The sequence below is a fragment of the Eulemur rufifrons genome, chromosome 24 (genome assembly GCF_041146395.1).
Source record: "Eulemur rufifrons isolate Redbay chromosome 24, OSU_ERuf_1, whole genome shotgun sequence".
In the NCBI taxonomy this organism is placed as follows: domain Eukaryota; kingdom Metazoa; phylum Chordata; class Mammalia; order Primates; family Lemuridae; genus Eulemur; species Eulemur rufifrons.
In genome coordinates, this window is record NC_091006.1 from 22,499,486 (window position 1) to 22,520,876 (window position 21,391).

A 21,391-nucleotide genomic window follows, 5' to 3' on the forward strand; every position below is an offset into this window, starting at 1 on the left:
AGTTTTCACAGACCTGGAGAGCTAACCGTGCAAACAGTCAGGAGTGGTGGGGGAGTGAAAGAGTACAGCTTTGGAATCAAACTCTCTGCCTAACTCCTAGTGGGGAACTTTAAGAGACATTTAACATTTCTGAACCTTAATTTTCTCATCTCTAAAATGAACTTAATATTAATTTATCCACAAGATTTGCATAGACTCAATCAGCTAATAAGGTAAAACTACCCAGAGCATGGTAGGCATTTACTAAGTATTAGTTTCCTTTCCACTGTAAACTTCTTTCCATTTTTAGAATTTTAGGATTTGAGATTTTTCTGAAATTTGACATATATGCTTTTATATCAATTTTATGATGGTATCTTGATCTTAAACAGAGAGGACTAGAGGAACTGGCATGACCCTGAGAGGGAGTGCCTCCTTAAATCCTGCACCCCAGATGCCACCCTAGTCCTGGTCCTAAACCCAGATTACTAGTCCCTTATTCTTGAAATTTTTATATCATTTTTTTTTTCTCAAATAATGCTTGAGGCCACTATGACTGTGCAAAGTCCTCAGGGCATTTGTATTTTGAGAGAGACAAAGGAAAATATGGAATATGTATTAGGCATCCACTGCTGTGTAACAAATTACTCCAACATTTACCAACTTAACCATTTGTGATCTCACATCATCTCTGAGGAAGCAGCTTGGATGGGTGCTTCTGGCTTAGGGTATCTCAGGAAGTTGCAGTCAAGATGTCAGCTGGTGGCCGGGCGTGGTGGCTCACGCCTGTAATCCTAGCACTCTGGGAGGCCGAGGTGGGCGGATCGTTTGAGCTCAGGAGTTCGAGACCAGCCTGAGCAAGAGCGAGACCCCATCTCTACTAAAAATAGAAAGAAATTATATGGACAGCTAAAAATATATATAGAAAAAATTAGCCGGGCATGGTGGCGCATGCCTGTAGTCCCAGCTACTCGGGAGGCTGAGACAGGAGGATCGCTTGAGCTCAGGAGTTTGAGGTTGCTGTGAGCTAGGCTGACGCCACGGCACTCACACTAGCCTGGGCAACAGAGTGAGACTCTGTCTCAAAAAAAAAAAAAAAAAAAAAAAAAAAAGATGTCAGCTGGGGAGTATAGGCATTTGAAGCCTTGACTAGGGTGGAGGATCTGCTTCCAAATTCACTCACGTGGCTTTGGGGGGGAGGCTTCAGTTTCTGAATACCTGGGCCTCTCCAAAGGGCTGCCCATGACATGACATCTGGCTTCTCCCAAGTGAATGATCCAAGAGAAAAAGAAACCAAGACAGACGCCACAGTGCTTTTTATAAGCTCATCTCAGAAGTGACATACCATCACTGCTGTCACATTCTATTGATCACACAGACCAACGCTCATACAAAGTGGGAGGAAACTACACAGGAGGATAAATACCAGGAGGCAGAAGTCATAGCAGGCCCTCTTGGACACTGACTGTCTCAAAGTGCTTTTAGGATGTCTTGTTGATAACAGTTTAGTTCTGGTTCTTTCGGTGAAAGCCATGTGAATCTGGGGAAGTTTTATCACCCTTCAAAACCTCACTTTTCGTGTTTATAGTACAAGAATACTATTTACATACCACCTGCCTCATAGGATTAAAATCTATGTGAAGTGTCATCAAGTGTTAGAAACACAGTCAACATTCAAAAAATATAGTGATTATTATTATAACAAATAAATTATTAAGATTACTTCTTCAAATTAATGCTCTTAGCTTATATTCTTTAATATGTTAGTGTAAAATGGTGTAACATTTAAAGAGCTATTATCTAAACTTTAGACATATGCATTTATTATGGTTTGTTTAAATTAAAATAATATCACTAATCACTTGTTAAATTGTTTATGTAGCAGGTAATGTTTCATGGCCTTGTCTCCATTCAGGTTAAAAGCATTATTCAGAGTAGCTCTATTTGCACCTTAAACTGTTGGATCGTTCAGGAAAGTGGGCACTGAAAATATAAGTAGATGCCAAAAATTTGTGAAGAACTGTCGTTTTTCCCTCTATTGGTTCGTTGTAGTAAAGATTTTCACTCTGTTCACAGTATCCCAAAGGATGGTACTTTGACATGGTGAGCACTTTGGAATTAAAGGGAACTGGAAGGCCTTAGAAATTGCCTCAGAACCAGGCACTTTCTAACCTTCTCGTTTCTCCCCACTACCTCGCACAGGGAGGGGCTCCCTCTCTAAAACTTCCCTCATCTGACTGAGGAAAACTTCTTCCAAGAGAAATGCAATTGTTTGAAGACTCTGCTTCCTGGGAATAGCACTAAATGACCAGGAAAGATTAACCACCAGAGAAGAGAAAGAGACAAGACTAAAAGTTGTCACCATGTTCCTTTTATCACCTGAGAGACTTTTATCTGCATGACAAGGTAACCTTTATTCACCATATATTTGCTCCCCTCACCCACCTAAGAACTTGTCACCATCCCCCCAAAGCCCTAAATTCTTCCTGTTCCTTTCTGTAGCTCAAGATGGCATATAAACGTCAAGTCTCATGTTTTTGTGAGACTTCTGTGTATACATAGGTAATTAAGTGTAGCTTTTCTCTTATTAATCTGTCTTAGGTTAATTTAATTCATAGTCCAGCCAAAAAACCTAGGAGGATGCAGGAAAGCCATTTTTCCCTCCCCTACACAACCCTTTTCAAGAAAAGGTTTTAGTCTCATCTCAGCTATGCTCTAGAAAACTAAGGGGAAGTCCTTGGGTCTATTTTGGGCCTGGAATGTTAAAAGGCAAACAAAGCCATAAGCTCAGTGCAGAATGGGGGCAAGGTTGACTAAGAATTGTTTTGCGAGGTGCAAGGTTTCCTTCCAGGGCCAACCTTGAACGAGTGGGGTTTTATTTTCTCTAAGAGGAGTGGCTGTTCCTTTTACCTTATTACTGTAATACCAGGACTAAAGTGGTGAGGAACAGAGGGAGGGATGCAAAGAGGCTGTCACCTGTCACCTGTCACCATAGGCCCCAGGGAGGAGACCAGAGATCCAGTAAGATTAATGACATTCACCCAGAGAAACAACATTTGAGAATATCTACTGAGAGTTTCAGAATCATTTCTCTTCATCCTCCTGGCTGCTAACTACCCCTTAGCTAATAAGGTAGATAAATAAATTTTGGAGACTGGAATAACTGACTCTTTAAGCTTCATAAGACAGGTTTAAAAAAAGTAGAAAAAAGCCAAAAGACTAATCCTATACAAATAAAATCTGGTTGTAGAATAAAATGTTCACTCATACAAGGTAAATAGCTCCTTCAAGGCTAAACGGTTCCCTAAATTGAACTTCCTTTTTTTAATCTCACATGTCCCTCTTGTCCTTGAAATGGCTTTGCCTCAAGGGAGTATTTGATTCCTGAGGAATGCTTCTCATTTTATGATTCTTGATTTGATATGAAGTTAAGCTAAATGTTTAAACTTAACGTAAATATTTAAGTTAGACCCTCAAATTTTGTATGTATGCAAAAGTAAAGTATTCAAGTTGTTAACAGTAATTCACTTTGGGCAGTTGTGAAGACGCCAGGAAATTTAAATTTTCTTTTATGTATGTATTCCAGAGTCTCTATAAGCAGTGTGTATTATTTTTATATAAACAAATATATAGCTGTTGTATACAAGTAATTTTTCTGGCCAAGCCATACTTCCTGAGATCCAGAAATTTAAGCAATATCAATTGGCTTCCACTATGTTTTAGACACAATACTAGGAACTAGGATAAAATAAATAATAAACAAACAAACATAAAAATCACACAGCCCTGCTCTTAAAGAACATATGGTCTAGAGGAGGCAGCTACCTGTGAAAACATTACTGTCGGGTCAGTACTACGAGGTGCCATGGTGTGCTGCGGAAATGCGGGCAGTGCTTACGCCAGCCTGGCTCTCAGGGAAGTCTTGAAGGACAAATCAGACTTTGCCAAGCAGAAAAGCAAGGAGAGGACATTCCAGGCAAAGAGGAGAAAGAGCATGAAAGACACTTTCACCGCCTCAGCAGGTCTGATTTTAAAGCACATTATCCTCATTAACTGGTCAGTCTATGTCAAATCTCTAAGGGTTATTTCTGTGAACAGCAAATTTAGTTGATTAAATTTTGGTGTTAATAAGAACCTCGTGTTCATTGGATGGCTTGCCAAAAGAATGTGCACAGAGAAACTAGTGTGAAGAACCCTAGAATACTTCTAATCCTAGCCCACAAGGGTATTTCAAGACGGGTGGTCACAGGAACTTACTCAACAGCTGGTCCTGGGAATTTACCATCCGCAGTGCCTGAGAGCCAGATTTTGGGGGGCATCCTCTGGAAGCAGTTTTATCCTGCAGCCTCCCCATCCCCAGATACACACAACACACACAGGCACACCTTCCTCTCGTCACCAACACCACCCAGCGCACACATACAACATTTACCTTCATGGAAAGCAGTAGAAAGAAAATTAACTAGCCAACACAAACCAACTCCACTTCTGAAGGGGGTAAAAAAAATAAAACAACTCAAAATTGGGTCCCATTCATAACTATTGGTAGAACAGCTTTGACTATCCCTTTTCTTTTATTTATTTATTCAACAAACACCTACCAGGTGCTAGGGACTCAAATCTGACTGAGACCTGGTGTTTGCCTTCAAGAAGCTGCAAATTCAGGATCATGGGTCACAGGGCAACAAGTGTAAAGACGGACGATGGAGCAGTCAGGGAGTGTTGGGAGCGCTGGCCAAGTGCATCTGAGTCTGCCCTGGAGGCATCATTCTGCAAAGTTGTCTGGTTCTCTGGGAAACTGCACAGAACTACAAATAGCTCCGTGTGGCTGGAGCAAAGGTGAAAGTGGAAGAGTAGAAGATACTAAAGCTGAAAATGTAGGAAGAAATGGGGTCATGAAAGGCATCATGTACTAAATGAAAGAGTTTGAACTTTATCCTTGAAAGCCTGGGGAGCTATTGAAGGATTTTAAGCAAACAAACAAACAAAGGAAAAAAAAACAACAACAGATAATTTAAAAGATCAATATCATAGCAGTGTGGAGAACAGATCGAAGGGGACTACTCTAGGGGCAGGAAACTCAGTTAGGGGGCAATGGCAGTAGAGACATTTAATGAGCTCAAATTAGGGTAGTTACTGTGTGAATACAGAGGAGGGGAAGAATTTAAGAGAGTGAGAAACAAGATCTTCACAATAAAGTGAGCTACCAAAGATACCTCCCCCAACTTCAGGTTCCTAGGTATTTAGTGCATGGGGAGGGAAAGCACCAATCTGAGAGCAATTTTCAGTTGGAGTTAGGCGAAAGGAATGCTCATGCAAGACACCAAAGCTGTAAGATAGTTTCTTGGGGAGAGGCCATGAGTTCTGAGGGGCACAGGGGAATGTTCTGAAAGATCAGGTGGGCTGCTTGATGGAACAGTTGAAAAAGATACAGAGTAGTTTAGAAATGAGCGTTCATAGAAAGGTTATCTGGAAGCCTTGAACAGAGAGAGACATGGGCTTGATGGTCAACCTCTGATGCTTGCAGGATGTAGTATAACCATGTTACTCTAATTTATTTGACCATGAAATGTTTTTTAAATCATAATGTATTGCCGGACCATCAAATGGAATTCACGAAATACGATGAGCTCTTTGATTAAAGTAGGTAGTGTTGGCTGTCAGAACAAGATACCCCAAAGGATGGCACCATGGCGTGCTGAGTACTTTGAACTGAAGGGGATTGGAAGGGCGTCAGAAGCAAGGTCTCTCTGACCTTATCTCATCCTCCTGTCTTCTGCCCCCGGAATCCAAAACTAGTTCTTGGAGTGATGTTAGCAAGACGGCTGACTAGAGACGCCTGGCATTCGTCCCTTCCACAGGAAAGGACAAGGCAATGAATAAAGAGCAAAGATTTGACTGGAGTGTCACAGGCAGAGTGCTGGAGTGCAGCAGGGGAGTGGGGACACACCTGTGGTGACTGGCAGTCCAGGAAGGCAGCATAGAGACACTCGGCCTCTGCAGCCCATCTCCCCCGCCGGGATCTGATCTGCTTGGAGTCAGGAGGGACTTCCCATCGTGGGGAAAAGGTAAGCAGAAGGTCTCTAGTTTAGTGGCATCATCCTAACTCACAGCAACCTCAAACTCCTGGCTTCATGCGATCCTCCTACCTCAGCCTCCTGAGTATTAATAGCTGGGACTACAGGCAAAAGCCACTGTGCCACGCCTAAGGGACTGTTTGTAAAGAGGTGGGCAGATGAAGGGAATCTATGAGGACTGTGGATGCACTCAGGCTCTGGAAATAGGAGCAAGTCATTACCACCTCAGCCTGAATGCAAAAGGAGGGGAACGGGTGCTGCTAGAGTCTGGGGACAGCAGCCTGACAGACACTGTGTTGTAAGGACTGGTAAGTCACAGGGGCAGGAAGGAGCAGGTGAAGAAATACTCCAACCCCTTTTTCTTGTTCCTCAGGCCCTCTGACTCTCTGAGCTGACACAGAAGCCAGAGAGCTTGGGGGCCCAGGAATTGCAATTCACAGGGTCCCCCTCACCAAATGCACCCACGTACAGCAGAGTAGAGAAGGACAAAGAATGAATCTGGGCGTGGAGCAAACAGAATATCCAAGCTCCCTCTTATGATTAGCGTACACACTAGCACTGTGGAGCAGTGAGATCAGTTCTCTCGTTAAAAAGAAGTTTCAAAACATTTCGAAAAGTGACTACATGCCCTTCAGTCCTATACTTGACTCTTTTGTTTTTTAAATTAACTTTAATAATTGATCTTTTTTTTTTTTTTTTTTTCTGGAAGTAGGGATCACAGAATATCGACCAGCCCAGTGAGAGAGACCTTCTATAAATTAGTCCTACATTTTGTACTGGCCTTTGGCAGAGAAGGAAATACATTTAAATGTCAAATAAGTTTCCAGGAATTTTCTAAAAACATGAGGTGAGTGTTGGCTCCCATTTCCAAAGGGAACGTGAACCTCATTTACCGTGTCATTGTTATCTCTGTAGTTTCAAGGAGTTATACCAGCAGTATATAGGACCAGATCTAAGCATTACTGCTTGTATGTTAAACTCTGAGTTATGAGAAAGTACCACCATAGCAATAAACTCTTCCCTATCCAGTCTCATGTTTTGCCCTCACCCCCATCCCATACGTGTTCTCCCAGTTCTGACAGTATTAGCCATGTGCTACAGCTCTTTAATTATTAAGCCACTCCCTCTAGTAGCCAAGACTATACTTCCCTGCTCTTTCTGTGCTAAGACTTGACCCTAGTTATTAGCCTAAAAATGATGAGAAAATGTGTAGGCAGATCTTGAGGAGGGCAAACATCATCTTCAAAGACCTCAGGTGAAGCAGCTTCCAGGCAAGAGAAGCTGCTAACCCGAGACAGAAGGTTGCTTCTGCCAACCTTGAAGGTTCCCAGAAACCTGGTAACAGCAATGCTACAAGCTGGAATTATTACCACACTAGTTAACAACAGCAATGGGATCTGTATTTCATCTGACCAGAGTATGATCAAATTTTAGACTGTTATTGTAGGATTTGCTTTCTTTTTTTTTTTATTTCAGCATATTTTGGGGGTATAAATGTTTAGGTTACATATATTGCCTTTGCCCCACCTGAGTCAGAGCTTCAAGCATGTCCATCCCCCAGACGGTGCACACCACACCCATTAGGTGTGTGTATACCCATCCTCTCCTCCCCGCTCCCATCTGCCCGACACCTGATGAATGTTACTATATGTGCACTTGAGTGTGATCAGTTAATACCAATTTGATGATGAGTACATGTGGTGCTTGCTTTTCTATTCTTGTGATGTTTCACTGAGTAGAATGGGTTCCAGCTCTATCCAGCATAATACAAGGGTTTGCTTTCTAAGGCCACCTTTGGGACCAACTGTTTAGATTGGGTTTCCTGAGTCAAGGATTTAGGTGCAACTAATTTCCTTGCGAAGCAAGTCCAGAAAGCATACTAAGGGACCGGGGAATTGTGAAAGAGAAAGGAGGAAAGCCAATAAACAGATGTTAAAGAGCAAGTTATCACAGTGGGAAACTGATATTCTCTAAGAAACCATAGAATTCATCTTGGCATTGTACCACCAAAGGACAAGGAAGTTGTGATATTTATCTATACACTCCTGACCCTCGTTGTCTGTTGGGTGCTCTGGGAGGAGTTTACTCTCTGCCCCCATTCAGGCCTACCCCCAGCACAGACCAACCATACTCTCTCAGCCAGTTGGTCAGAAATAATGGGTTTGTATGGTCCACTGAAGCTATAGGGTAGGTCCAGGTGGGCCAAGGACATACAGGCAGGGTATTGACAGCATCTGCTGTACTATCATATCCTGCCTGAAATAGAAGGTGCTAGTTACAATTTTTAGTACACATAAAAATCAACTTATAAATGATTATTTTGTATATGGTTATCTATGTCCCACCTAAGAATCTTTTGTTCTACCAGTACTCTGCATTCCACAGATTGGAAAAGACTGTGATGAGCAAACACTGAAGAGCTATTATTTATTCATACAAATATACATATAACTCTGTGCAATAAAAATAATGGATGTAAAGCAAGAAAGATTATACAGAGAGAACCAGTTGGGAGGCTACAGCAATCTCCAGAGCATTCACCAAGGCAGCAACTGTGCACAGGATGGAGATGGGGAAAGTTTTGAAAGACCTTAATGAGATGGAATTTATATGATTATGATAGAAAATGAGGATTAAGAGTGTGGAGGAATAAAAAATATAGTTAATATCTTTTCCCTTCTTTTAGAATTGCAAGTTAAGTACTTAGCAGCAATCAAGTCAAAGAGAAATTGTAGCTATCTTCAGAAATATCTAGTAGAAATACTTTTTACTGAGTTTTAAACTAATGCCATAGGTGATTTTGATGTTTTCCAAAGCTTAAGAATCACTGCTTTATACAATACTACTGAAATTCCTTCTTAAATGATTCGAGTGTCATTAACTTGCCTGCAGGTAACAATTTCCAGATTACCTATTTTAGGCTTTCAAAGTTTTTATACGGAAATTCGTAAAGTCATGTTAGCATGAACCAAAGAGTTTAACGGTACATCTATCAGACTTCCAGTAACTGCCTTGGCAAAAAGCCAAATGCCATGTTAACCACTGTCAGACACCATTCTTACCAGGAAGAACTTTTCAGCAAAAGAAGGTAAACTAAGAGAAGAATTGCATAACTCTAATCCACATACCAAAATGTAAGTGCCTCCCATTCTGTTTCCAGTAAGCACTGAACGACTATCAATTGGAGCAGCTCCAGAATGCTGCAGGATGGCCTTGTGATTGGCCACTTCAAACTTATTAATTACCCCGTATTAAATTCACAATATGGTACAGCCTGATTACCATGTTACTAACACAAACCAGCTGTGACACATTCCTTCCACCTGAGAGAGTGATTTAATGACACCATCAACAGATATATATACACACACACACACACACATATATATATGAATGAAATAATTTCATTCATATATATATGTGTGTGTGTGTGTGTGTGTGTATATATATATATATCTCCCTGAGTTTTGCTATGGGATCAAGACCCTAAAAGGTATATGTTCACAATTTGTGTAAATATACTCATAAAAATCTAGACATTCTTAAAAAATGAAGTTTTTTCATATATTTGGTCTCTTTAGAAAACTGTCATAAATACTGTTTATAGAAATTGTAATGATTAAGCCTTATGCACCAGAAAGTAAGGTTTCAAGAACAACCTGTATATGAATCTACAAAGAACTCAAGCAAATCGGCAAGAAAAAATCAAACAACCCCATTAAAAAGTGGGCAAAAGACATGAACAGAAGATTTTCAAAAGAAGATAGACAAATGGCCAATAAACATTGAAAAAATGAGCATTGAAAAAATGCTCAATGTCACTAATCATCAGGAAAATGCAAATTAAAACCACAATAAGATATCACCTTACCCCAGTTAGAATGGCCTTTATTAAAAAGTCCAAAAACAATAGATGCTGGAGTGAATGCATAAAGAAAGGAACTCTTATACACTGTTGGTGGGACTGAAAATTAGCACAACCTCTATGGAAAACCCTACGGAGATTCTTCAAAGAACTAAAAGTCGACCTACTAGCTGATCCAGCAATCCCCCTACTGGGTATTTACCCAAAGAAAAAGAAGTTGTTTTATCAAAAAGACACCTGCACTCGAATATTTATTGCAGCACAGTTCACAATTGCAAACAACTGGAATCAGCCCAAGTGCCCATCAATTCATGAGTGGATTAACAAAATGTGGTATATGTATATCATGGAGTACTACTCAACCATAAAAAAGAATGTGAATTAATGTCTTTTGCAGCAATTTGGATGGAACTGGAAACCATTATCCTAAGTGAAGTATCTAAAGAATGGAAAAACAAACACCACATGTACTCACTACTAAATTGGAACTAACTGATGAGCACACATGTGCACAGAGGGAAGTAAAACTCAATGGAAATCAACCAGGGAGATGGGAGAGGAGGGGACTGGCAAAAACTTACCTAAGGGATACAACGAACAATGTCTGGGTGATGGGCACTCTTATAACCATGACTCAAGCATTATAAAAGTGATTCATGTAAACAAAATTATTTGAACCCCATAATACTTTGCAATAAAAAAAATCACGAAGAAAAAACCCAACCTGTGTAAATGCTAAACCAAATGATATTTTAATTTAATTCATGAAAGTTTTACTAAGAACATGCTATGAAAGAGACCCTGTGCTTGACAAGTGAGAAACGGTCCTAAGTATCAAGAGTTCAAGTCTGTCAGAGCCTGAATTGTTTTAAAATATTCTGATGATAATTTTCCAAAAGAAACATAGACCATGAAATAAATATTTGCTATGTAAAATAGAAGACCAAGTTAATAATCTAAAAATAATTCTGGTTAAATTAGACACAATCCTTGCAAATGTGGCTTCCTCAACACTGATGAGTTCAAGTTGGAGGGTTAAATTATTGACTCCACTCAGACAGTTTTTGTTAATTTATGGAACAAAATCACTGCCTAGAATAGAACTTACCAAATATTGTAAGCTGCTGACCTCATTCATCTTGGTGATGATAGTTATTTCACTAAAATCTTTTGAAACAAACAATTGTGGCCTTCTTAAGCTCTTTTTAAAAGCATTTGTGTTGTGAAATAGATGAATTTGGATGAAATATGACTCCTGTGCTTTCTGACCATTTGTTTTTTTCTCATAAGAGTGAAATTTGTTATCTATATCATCTCTGGTTGCTAGGATAAAATGTTTCCTTAAGGTTGCCAATACTCAGTAGCAACAACAGCTGGTGAATCTAATTTGCATTTAAATGAACAATTCACAACAATGTCCTTGAAGTCCCAGGATGCTCTTGATGTATTTATTCTCTATGCACAGATGCAGTAGTAGCTGCAGGATGGATAAGCCGGCAACAGTACAATCTAAAAGCTGCATCAGTTAATAGATCAATCTCTCTATGAAGGGCTGCTGATATACCCACCACTCTTTTGAGAAAACAATTATCCCAAATCTAATGCCCGATCTTCATGCAAGGACATCTCCTTCTAGTATTTCAAGCTGTTCAAGGGTTAATTCCAGCAAGCCTAGAATTGGCCTGAGTTATGTTACTGAATAAAAAGATCTACCAAAAATTCTTGACCCTTGGTCAAGATAGGAAATCTATTATTGATAATGTGGCATTGCAACCATGAGTCTAAGTAGTTTTAGGGAAGTTTATATCAGATTGTTAGCATTGTTTATTGTAACAATAGGACTGATGATTTGTATCTGAACTTGTGAAATCCCTGAAGGTCTCTGCCATTGGTGATGGTTACATATCAAGAATATTGCTACATGACCAGCAGGGCATAAGAAACCGTGTCCAAGACTTCATTTTGGTTACCGTGGTTCAGAGGTGTTCTGCATATATCAGTGGTTCTGGATCTGAAAGGAAAATTGCATCCGTATAGCCCTTACACAGGTAGGACAATTAGAGCCCATATTGGCCACTTTGGAACCTTGATTTGAGACAGCTTTGGGCTGTGATACATATTCTTATTTAATGCGTTTGCTAATTTTCTTACAAAATTATAAATTTGAAAACACTGCCACTTTGGGTCCTGAGAATGTTCTTTAGCAATTAAACCCTGTTTGACTGCCATCGTTCATTCATAATCTATCCCTTTTGATTATCATCTCTAAAAATAATCACCTTTTTATCACTATAAATTATTATGTGCTTATCAAAAAGCTTGGAGACTACACAAAATTTCTAAGGAACAAATTAAAGTTACTCATAATCCTACAATCAAGAAATAATTATTCTTAAAATTTTTTCCCACAGACTTTCTCTCTGCTTTATTGAGATGATGTGCTCATAATAATTTTGTATTTTGCTTTTCTTCAAGTGATCTTGATAACAGCATTACTCTTAGTAAATATCATTTTCCTGACTATGTACTATTTTATCTATGCTTATCTCATTATTAACAAAAAGATTTGTATTGTTGAAAACTCAGTTTATTTTTGTTTTCCTTCTTTATAAATAAGCAGTTATGAAAATCTATTGTGCATAAAACTGTTTGTCATATTCATCCATATTCTTAAGATAGCTCCCTAAAATTAGATTGACTATACCAAAGAATATAAACATTTTTAAGGCTAAAGATATAATTTTACTAATTCATTTCCAAAAAGGTAATACATGTGTTTATACTTACAAAAAACATAGGAGTACTTTACCAATGCAGTCATATCTTTTAATATTTATCCCTTTTCTGTCATATTTATTGAAATAATTTTTGTTTGCCTTTGAATTTATGTATTTGGCTTGTTTTAATATTATATAATAAAATCTGTTATCTTTTCCCTTTTGATGTTTTACATTACTTTTAAGTCTGGAAAACCTTTCCTCATACAGACATTTGATAGTGTATTAATTTTTATTTTCATCTAGGCTTTTTCCAGTCTGATTTTTCACACTCAACTGTTTAAGCATTTTAGATGAAGTTCCTCAAATCATAACTTCATTTTTTAGTACCGTTTATTAAAAATTTTCCCATATGTTACCATATGATTCATGTATTATCACAGGAAAATAAATCTTCCCTGGCTCTCTCAGTTTCCCTGCAAAGTCTTGGCCTCCTGAGCCAAAGGCATTGAGACACTGTAAAAATAGAGACAATTTGGTTTTACTTTCACCAGAAAAAAAAAATTCCCTTTCCTATGCTTGAGTATTAGATCCTCAGCCATTTGTCTCCTTACTGGTGGAGCTAATTGCTCCCATTCAAAGAATAATAAACCTCTTATCCCTAGGAGCCAAATGGTTACATTGCAGAATGGGAATTTGAGCTAAAGGAAAGGGTGACTGAATAATGCTTAGACCACAGGAAGGATTTATCCTGTTATCTTCCCATGTGTTTACATTTCAAAAGAGACAATTCTGGGATGCAAACTCAGAGAAGTAGTCTTATCTTACCCTGAAGATAGTTATTTGTATTCCAAAGGTAAGAACCCAGGCTCCTTCCCCTTCTACCAGGAAGAGGGGCAGATCTTCTCCCCTGCTATGTAAGAGGAGAAAATTAAAGTTCTGTGTCCCTAGCCTACATACAGTACAATCCCACAGAATATGTAGGACTTATCTATACACCTCTCGTCATATCATCTATGGGTCTAAACATGGAAAGACTGACTCTGGAGACTGTTTTAGCTGTGGGTAAAATAAAGCTCTGACATCTGGCTGAGTTTCTGCAGATGTTTTTGTAAGTACTCAACTATCTACCTATCTACCTATCTAAATATACAATTGTGCAAGTAGGGTAACAGATCCATCACAATTTCTAGCTTAATATATGTAAATTTTTATTCTCCTAAAGTTCTTTCTGGACCATTTTCTCTATTATTATCCTTCATTGATTATTTTAGCTTTATAATATTTTCTAATATTTAATAAATTTCACATAATGACTATTTTTCTAATTTTAAAGCAATTCCCACTCATTCATTTTTCCACATGAATTTTAAAATGCCTTCATTAAAATCTAAAAAGAAGTTGAGATTTTTATTAAACCCATCAACAAATTGATAAATAATTCACATCTTTATACAATACTTAGTTCTCCTAAGCAGAAAGATGGTATATTTCATCATTTATTAGTATCCTTTTAGGTCTCACTTTTGCAGCTTTCTGTATACAAACTCAATTTCTATTTGATATTATTGTTAAGAATTCATTATTTGTGTTGCGGTTGTGTATGTCGTCTTATTTTTCTTTATGCTTTCTAATATTACTGTTGTAACTATGAAATGGTTTTACATTCAGTCTTTTTTCTTTTTGAACTCTCCTTAAGTTTTACAGATTTTCAGTTGATAGATTTAAGTTGCTCAACTATCTAATCATATCTACTGCATAGAATCATACGTTTCTATTTTATGTTGTTTGGCATTGAAGAGAACTTCTAGAATACATTTAATAGTAAATCTTATTTGTTCTGCCCTGGAAGGAAAGCTTTTTGTTGTTGATCTAGTCATGTATCCAACATATTCATCATGAGTGCCTGTCACTGTCACGCACTGGAAAGGCCATTTTGTAAGATGATGCAATCATGGCCTTCAGGGAGGCCCTAATCCAGTAGGGGTCAGAGTAGCTTCTAGGGAAAACTCTGAAATTCATTCTATATCCTTCTCTATCAGCTACAAACCTCAGTCAGCAGAGAAAGGAGACAGCAAAACAATCGAGAAATTGACAGAGAGAAAGTTTCTCGATTCTAAGCTCTAAAAAAAAAATCAATATATATTGCTTATCATATCTACTGAGTTGAAGACAATTATGTTTTTAAAAGTTTATTACTTTACTGAATTTTAAAAATTAAAATATACATAATTTAAAAAAGAAGCAAACATAAACTTTATGTTTCATTTGTTTTTAACTTAGGTCAAAACATTTAAAGTGAAGAGTGTAACAAAATTCAGTTATGGAAAAGAAGAAGTTTGTTCTATAGCTAAGTACCGTACCATGATTCAAGGTCCCTAAAGTTCTGGGAAACTTTGGAATTTAGTTTCTGAAATGTAAAGATTATTAGTCAAATTGAATTCTTTTTGATTTTTGAGCTTATTCCTACCACTTGAGGCTTTACGGTGAAAATTAGAGAAAACATATGTAAAAGCACCTAGTAGAATTTCTGGCCCAAAAAGAATACTTACTAAATGGTAATTTCCCACTGCTGTGTGTGTGTGATTTGAATTAAATTTTTAGTCTAATTCACAATTGTATTATCATTCCCATTTAACAGATGAGGAAACTGAGACTGAGAATAGGTAAGCAATTTGCCCAAGGTTACACAGCCGGTCACTGGCAGAGGTTTGATAGCATGTATTCTAAATGCTCTCTAAAGAGGCAGGAAAGACCTATTCACCCTGAGGGAGTTGAGAGAGTTTTCACTAAGTGACTTTGATCTGAATATTAAAGAATGAGTCAGAGGTTTCCAGATAGCAAACGGGGTGAGTGCATTCCAGGAAGAAGGAAAAAGTATACACAAATGCGCAAAAGGGTGTGGTGTATTTGCGGTAGCTCAAAGAGCTCAGAGGAGCTGAGTTGCTGTGTCACGTGACAGAAAGTACACAGAAAGGAGACATGAAAATTAGGTGGGGTGAAAACTGGGAAAGGCCTGTGTTAAATCTAATCTGAGCAAGGGAAAACTGATGGTGGTTTTGATCTTAAAAAAAAAAAAAAAAAAAATTCCAGGTAACTTTCTGTGCCTTAAAATGCTAGGTCCATAACATTTTACCAAAGAGAAACAAAAGTGCCAAACTTATTGAAACTCATGGATCATTAAAGACAAAAAGTTAGGAGTTCCTAATTTAAAAAAAAACAATAGCTCTCTTCCTCCTCCCTTCACTTACTTTCCTGGACAATTCAGTCCTGGCCACTCAGGTACAGGAGAGGATGTGTCCATAGGAGAGCCACAGTGGCCCAGAGTGGGATTTGGGAGCAAGCTCAGGGTGATGAGAGTGTCCACCCAGGGAGGCAACGCAGTGTGGCATGTCAGTGCTCAAGCATCCATGCGAGCAGGAGACCCAGCATACAGTGTTGAAGCCCGAGCATGTCATGGCGGCATGGCCCAGTGGGCATGTGCATGGAGACAGAGCCCCATGTAGGATCTCAAAGCCAAGGAGGGCGAGGAAGACACCCACAGAGGAGGGAACCTGGCACAAGTGTCAAAGCCCAAGCAGTATAAGGAGGGTATCTATGTGGGAAGGGAGGCATAGTATGGGGAACTGGAATCCAAGTAAAGTGAGGAGAATGTCTGTGTATGGGGGTGACTCAGTGCAGGGTGTCGGAGCCCAATCAGGGTGAAGAGGGTTCCTATGTGGGACAGTGGCCCACTGTGGGGTGTAGGAGCTCAAATGGAGAAACAAGGGTGCCCACCTGGGGGAGGGGACGTAAACTCTGCATGGAGTGAGGAGGACATCCCTGTGAGGGAAGGAGCAGGAGCAGTGATGGGAATGAAACTTATCTACAAGCCAATACATTAAGGGCAATGTGTGCAGGGTTTTCACTACCAGAGAATCGAGCTGCAAATATGGAGCCCTGCGGTGTTGATTGGAATTGAACGTATCAGTGTAAACTCAGGGCTTTCAAAATATATGATAGACATAGAAATAAATAGAATGTGCACACACGCATGTGCATATATCATTAACTCTGGCTGCTGAAGAGCATAAAAGCAAGAAGCACACCTGGCACCCAGATCTTGGCTTCTAAGGACCTTTATCCACTGAAAACTAGGGATTTTGTGAAAAAAATAGCTGATTCCCACTTGATGGTGTCTGAAAATGAGGAAGTGCTCAAAGAATAATGGTGACTTGTCAAAAAAAAAAAAAAAAAAAAAGCCGGGTTGAAGAAACTTTTACTGATGAAATCAGGGATAATTTGAATATCAAAATAAATCTAAAGTAATAGGTAATAACTTGTTAAATAAAATAGGAAATCATGAATCCATGTTAATATAAGTAAACAAATAAATTGAAACTATGCTATTATATCGTCTCAAAATACTTTCCCTTACGCAAAAAAAAAAAAAAAAACCCACAAAAATACAAAACTTACTAACTGCAAAGGGAAAAAGAGTTACCTCACAGTGACAACCCTAGCAGATGCCACCCTATTCGAGTGATTAAAATGAACACCAGCAATAGGACAAAATGAAATTGTGGCCCACCCAATAAAATACAAAGAAAAGAATGCAGCATCACTTTTAAGATATTTATGCCAAAGATGCATATCCTGAAACCAAAGATAAGGACATTTTAGACAAGCCCAAATGGAGGTATATGCTATAAAATAATTGGCCTGTAATCTTCAAAAGTGTCAGGGTTATTAGTTAAGAACAGATTGAAGACTGTCCCAGATTGAAGGCCACTACAGACGTGACAACTAAAGGCAACCTGTGATTTTGAACTGCACCCTTCTGCTCTAGAGGATGTTATTTAAATGCGGTCTGAGGCTGAGGTGGTAGTAAAGTCTCAGCGTTAATTTCCTGACTTTGAGGCTTGCGTTTAAGTGGTTATGTCCTCCTTTGTAGGAAATGCGTGTGCATGTATTCAGGGATGATGAAGTATAATGTCAGCAACTTACTTAAAAATAAAGGAATAAAGAAGTTCTTTGTACTGTAGATCCAAGCTTTCTGAAGGTTGGGATTTCTCTTCTAAATAAAGAAAAAAACAATAACATCATAGTTACGTGTCCGCTCAGTTCTCCAGAACTCGGGGTTTGAGTCCAAATGTAACACAGGAGGAACTTCATTCATCAAACCCCAGGCAACCCTTAGCAACTTACTAAAAATCATATTCATTCTTAACACACAATTCTTAATAAATTAGTCTTGATTTTCAATCTTTCTGGCCAATTACTGATTGCATAACCACCGTTGAAGCAGACGAAGGACTGCCAGAAATGCATTTGTGAAAATAAACGAGGTTGAGGTTCTTTAGCTTGGAACAGCAAGGGAGGTGGCTGTCCACAGGGGCACAGGAGCACAGCGGAAAGAGGGAGTTAAGAAAGGCTTCTTATGGGATCTGAGCTTAGGATAGATGATTTTAAAGAAGAGTTAAGGAAACAAGGACCAGTTCTCAATCTCGGAAGCTCTCAAGCAGCAGGGAAAATTCAGTGATTGGGAGTCTTAGCCCTTTTTGTCTACCAAGTAGGAAGATGAAAGCAAGCCTGGAGTTGTCGCTGGTACAGAAGCAGCACTCATTCGTGTTAGTCAGAAGAGGGGGGTGTTTAGTCATTTCTGTGGTCCCATAGTGGCCTTGTCTATGGCTTGTTCTTAGCATTGTTCATGTTCTGTCCAGAATATTGTGGTCTCCTTGTCATCAGGGCCATTTTTAAATTTCTCACCAGAAAGGTAGAAGGCGATGGCAAGTGCTATAGAGACAGACATGGTGTGAACAGGAAGTAATCACTGCTAATCTGTTATTAAGGGAAGAGTGAAAAAATTAAAAAGAAAACATGGAACCCAGACAATGATGATAATAATATGCTACCTGGCCACCAATTCTAAGGACTCTCCTAAGGGTTTTACATATGCCAAGCATTTTTAATTCTCAAAGCTACACAATAAATTAGCTAATATTATTATCTCCATTTTACACATGAAACAATTCAAGGACAGAGATTAATTTCCCTAACATCACTCAGCTAGTAAATAGCAAAGCCAGAATCACTATCTAACACAATGGTAGATTTACACATACAAAAGCTAAAGATTTACTTAAGTTACTCTATGGAAAGTAGTATCTGGACATCACAGGGAGTAAGACCTAGTGTCCTCTGAAATATCCCTTAATCTCTTCCAAACACTGGCCACTTTGAAATTCTGTAATAATAAGCAGAGATAGGGAAGGGACTTCAGCAGAAATAATATGTGGTTTCATCAGAGGACACTATTTAGTGCCAGTAACCACGGCAGGGCACCTTATAGAGTTACATATTTCAGGCATTTTTGCTCTAAACTTCTCTAGTAAAGGAAGGTATCAAAAAGCCTTTATCTACCATGGCGCCCCTTCATATTTTAAAAAATGTATCTTGTTAGAAGAGCTGAAATGACCCTGTGGATTAAATACTCTGGTAAATCATAAATGAACTCATTACCACCAGCAGAAGGCTTTTGGCCATATGCCACTGGGATATTTGGGACAAAAATAGTAATAAATTTCCTCAAGCCATTTTTGTGTTCTTAACTTATTGTTTTATATAAAACAATAAAATCATCCCAATTTTATTTATCATATCAGGAGATAATGCGTAGAGCAGTTCAGTATATTTACTTATTATTAATGAACCTAAACCTAATTTTCCATTCAATCCTATGTAGCCAACTCTTTTCAATGTGATTCTCCCCCCAAAATTATGAAGCATGTCCTATTATAGTGCATACTATTTCAGAGAGAGCAGATGTTTCCCCCAGTTTCCGTATTTTATGAATGCACATGCATTTCATAGAAAACATATCTTTCAAGACTCACAGAGTGTAAAGTGGCTTTAGTATCTTAGTATTTCAAAAAACTGATATTAAGTCAATTCAGAAATAAAACAACAAAGGCCATACTTTCCATTTGAACAGATTTTCATGGAAAGCAACTTAGTTAAGTATTAAACAATGTTTATTGTCGGCAATTGTTCTTTAGAGAAAGTTTTCTTAACAGAATTCATAGAAGAGTTTCAACATGTTTGTGAACTCCCCGAAAAGCCATGAAGAATTTTGTGTATGTTGATGCACAGATTCCTCTAGGGAGAGGATTCATAGCTTTCAGCAGCTTCTCGAAGCATCCATGGCGAACAAAAAGAGCACAAAGCAAACTTTCACTACTTTAAAGCCAAGGCTTTTTCTTCCATTCCATAATTTAAACACTGGATCTTCTCCATCTGTGCTCAGATAAGATCAAACACAATGTTTTTCCTCGTGGTTGTACAATTTATTCTTGAAAGGCTTTCTAGGTAACAGCCTGACATTCTTTTCTCCAAAAGAGAGACAAACAAAGCTTCATTGGAAAGGGTAATAGTTGAGAGGAATGGTCTTTACAAAAGTAAAAAAAAAAAAAAAAGGCCAGAGTTGAAGTCATTTCAGAGATAGTTTGTGTCCACTCTGGAGCAGCAAAGTACAAAACTTGTTGATGAATAATGTGTGACTTTCACGGTATGAAATGGAATCACAACAGAACGTCAAGCCAGGTGGTCATTAGGAAAGCACCTTTGTTAAGTCAACATTTCCCTCAAACAGTAGAAGTTAATATTAACGTGCTTTCCTAGAAAAACCCTCTTTCCCCTGACATAAATCACACAACAAAGAGAGCATTTTTGAAATGTCCTTTAAAAGCTGAAAACAAGGAAATATAAAGACAAAATGTGTAGTAAAATATATGTGGTAAATTTCATAAAATGATGATATTCTGCACCTTTGTAGTAAACACACTAATCCCAAGTAGAGCTGCTCTTTCTCCCTTAGGTTAAGTTCAGAACAGGAAGGCCTTCTATGTGCATTTTTATTAAAGAAATCTCAAACCTGCAAGAGTAGTCCAGTTTTCAGAATTAATGCAAAACCAAAGAACCCTTTATTCAATAAAGTTTTATCAGACATTTTCATGAAAATGTCAATTTTTTTCATTAACTCTAAGTTTTGATTTCAATATATTTGGTAACAGGAGTGATATTTATTCTTAAATCACTGAAATTAATCAATTATTACTACATCGTATTACAAATGTATTCATTGAACAAATTATCACTTAATGCCTACTATGTGTCAGACTCTGTGCTCAGGGAGTGATGGTACCTAAGGACATGGCACGGTGACAAAGAACAGACGCTATTCCTTCACCTTCACATAGACAGAATGAATGGTGAATCAGTAAATCGTCCATTTTGGACAGGCATGAGTAGTGATTAAGAAATCTTAATAACTATAAGTCAGATATCAAAAAGCAAATTGTTTGACAATAACAGCAACATTTAGTGTGCTTATAAAGTGCCAGACATTATACAAAGAAACTGAATCCTCTTATTGTGTCTAAACTTTACAGAAAGCCTATGAAGTGAGTATTGGAATAGGACTCTGGGTCACTAGTGACAAAAACCAGATTCACAGAACCCAGTAATAAGAATGTAGTCAGAATTCGGAAACCACTAGCACCGGGTTCTAGAAGAAATGCTATCAGGTTCCTTACTACGTCTGTCATCTCTTTTCCTCTTTTCAAGTCTCTGTCACTCTTCTTTGTCTACAGATGAAATTCCTCTGGTTCTTCTGTCTGTATGACAAAACTTGACCCCTCCATTAATAACTCAAGTTTTTAACACCCAATTTTATTTATTTATTTTTTTTTTTGAGACAGAGTCTCATTCTGTTG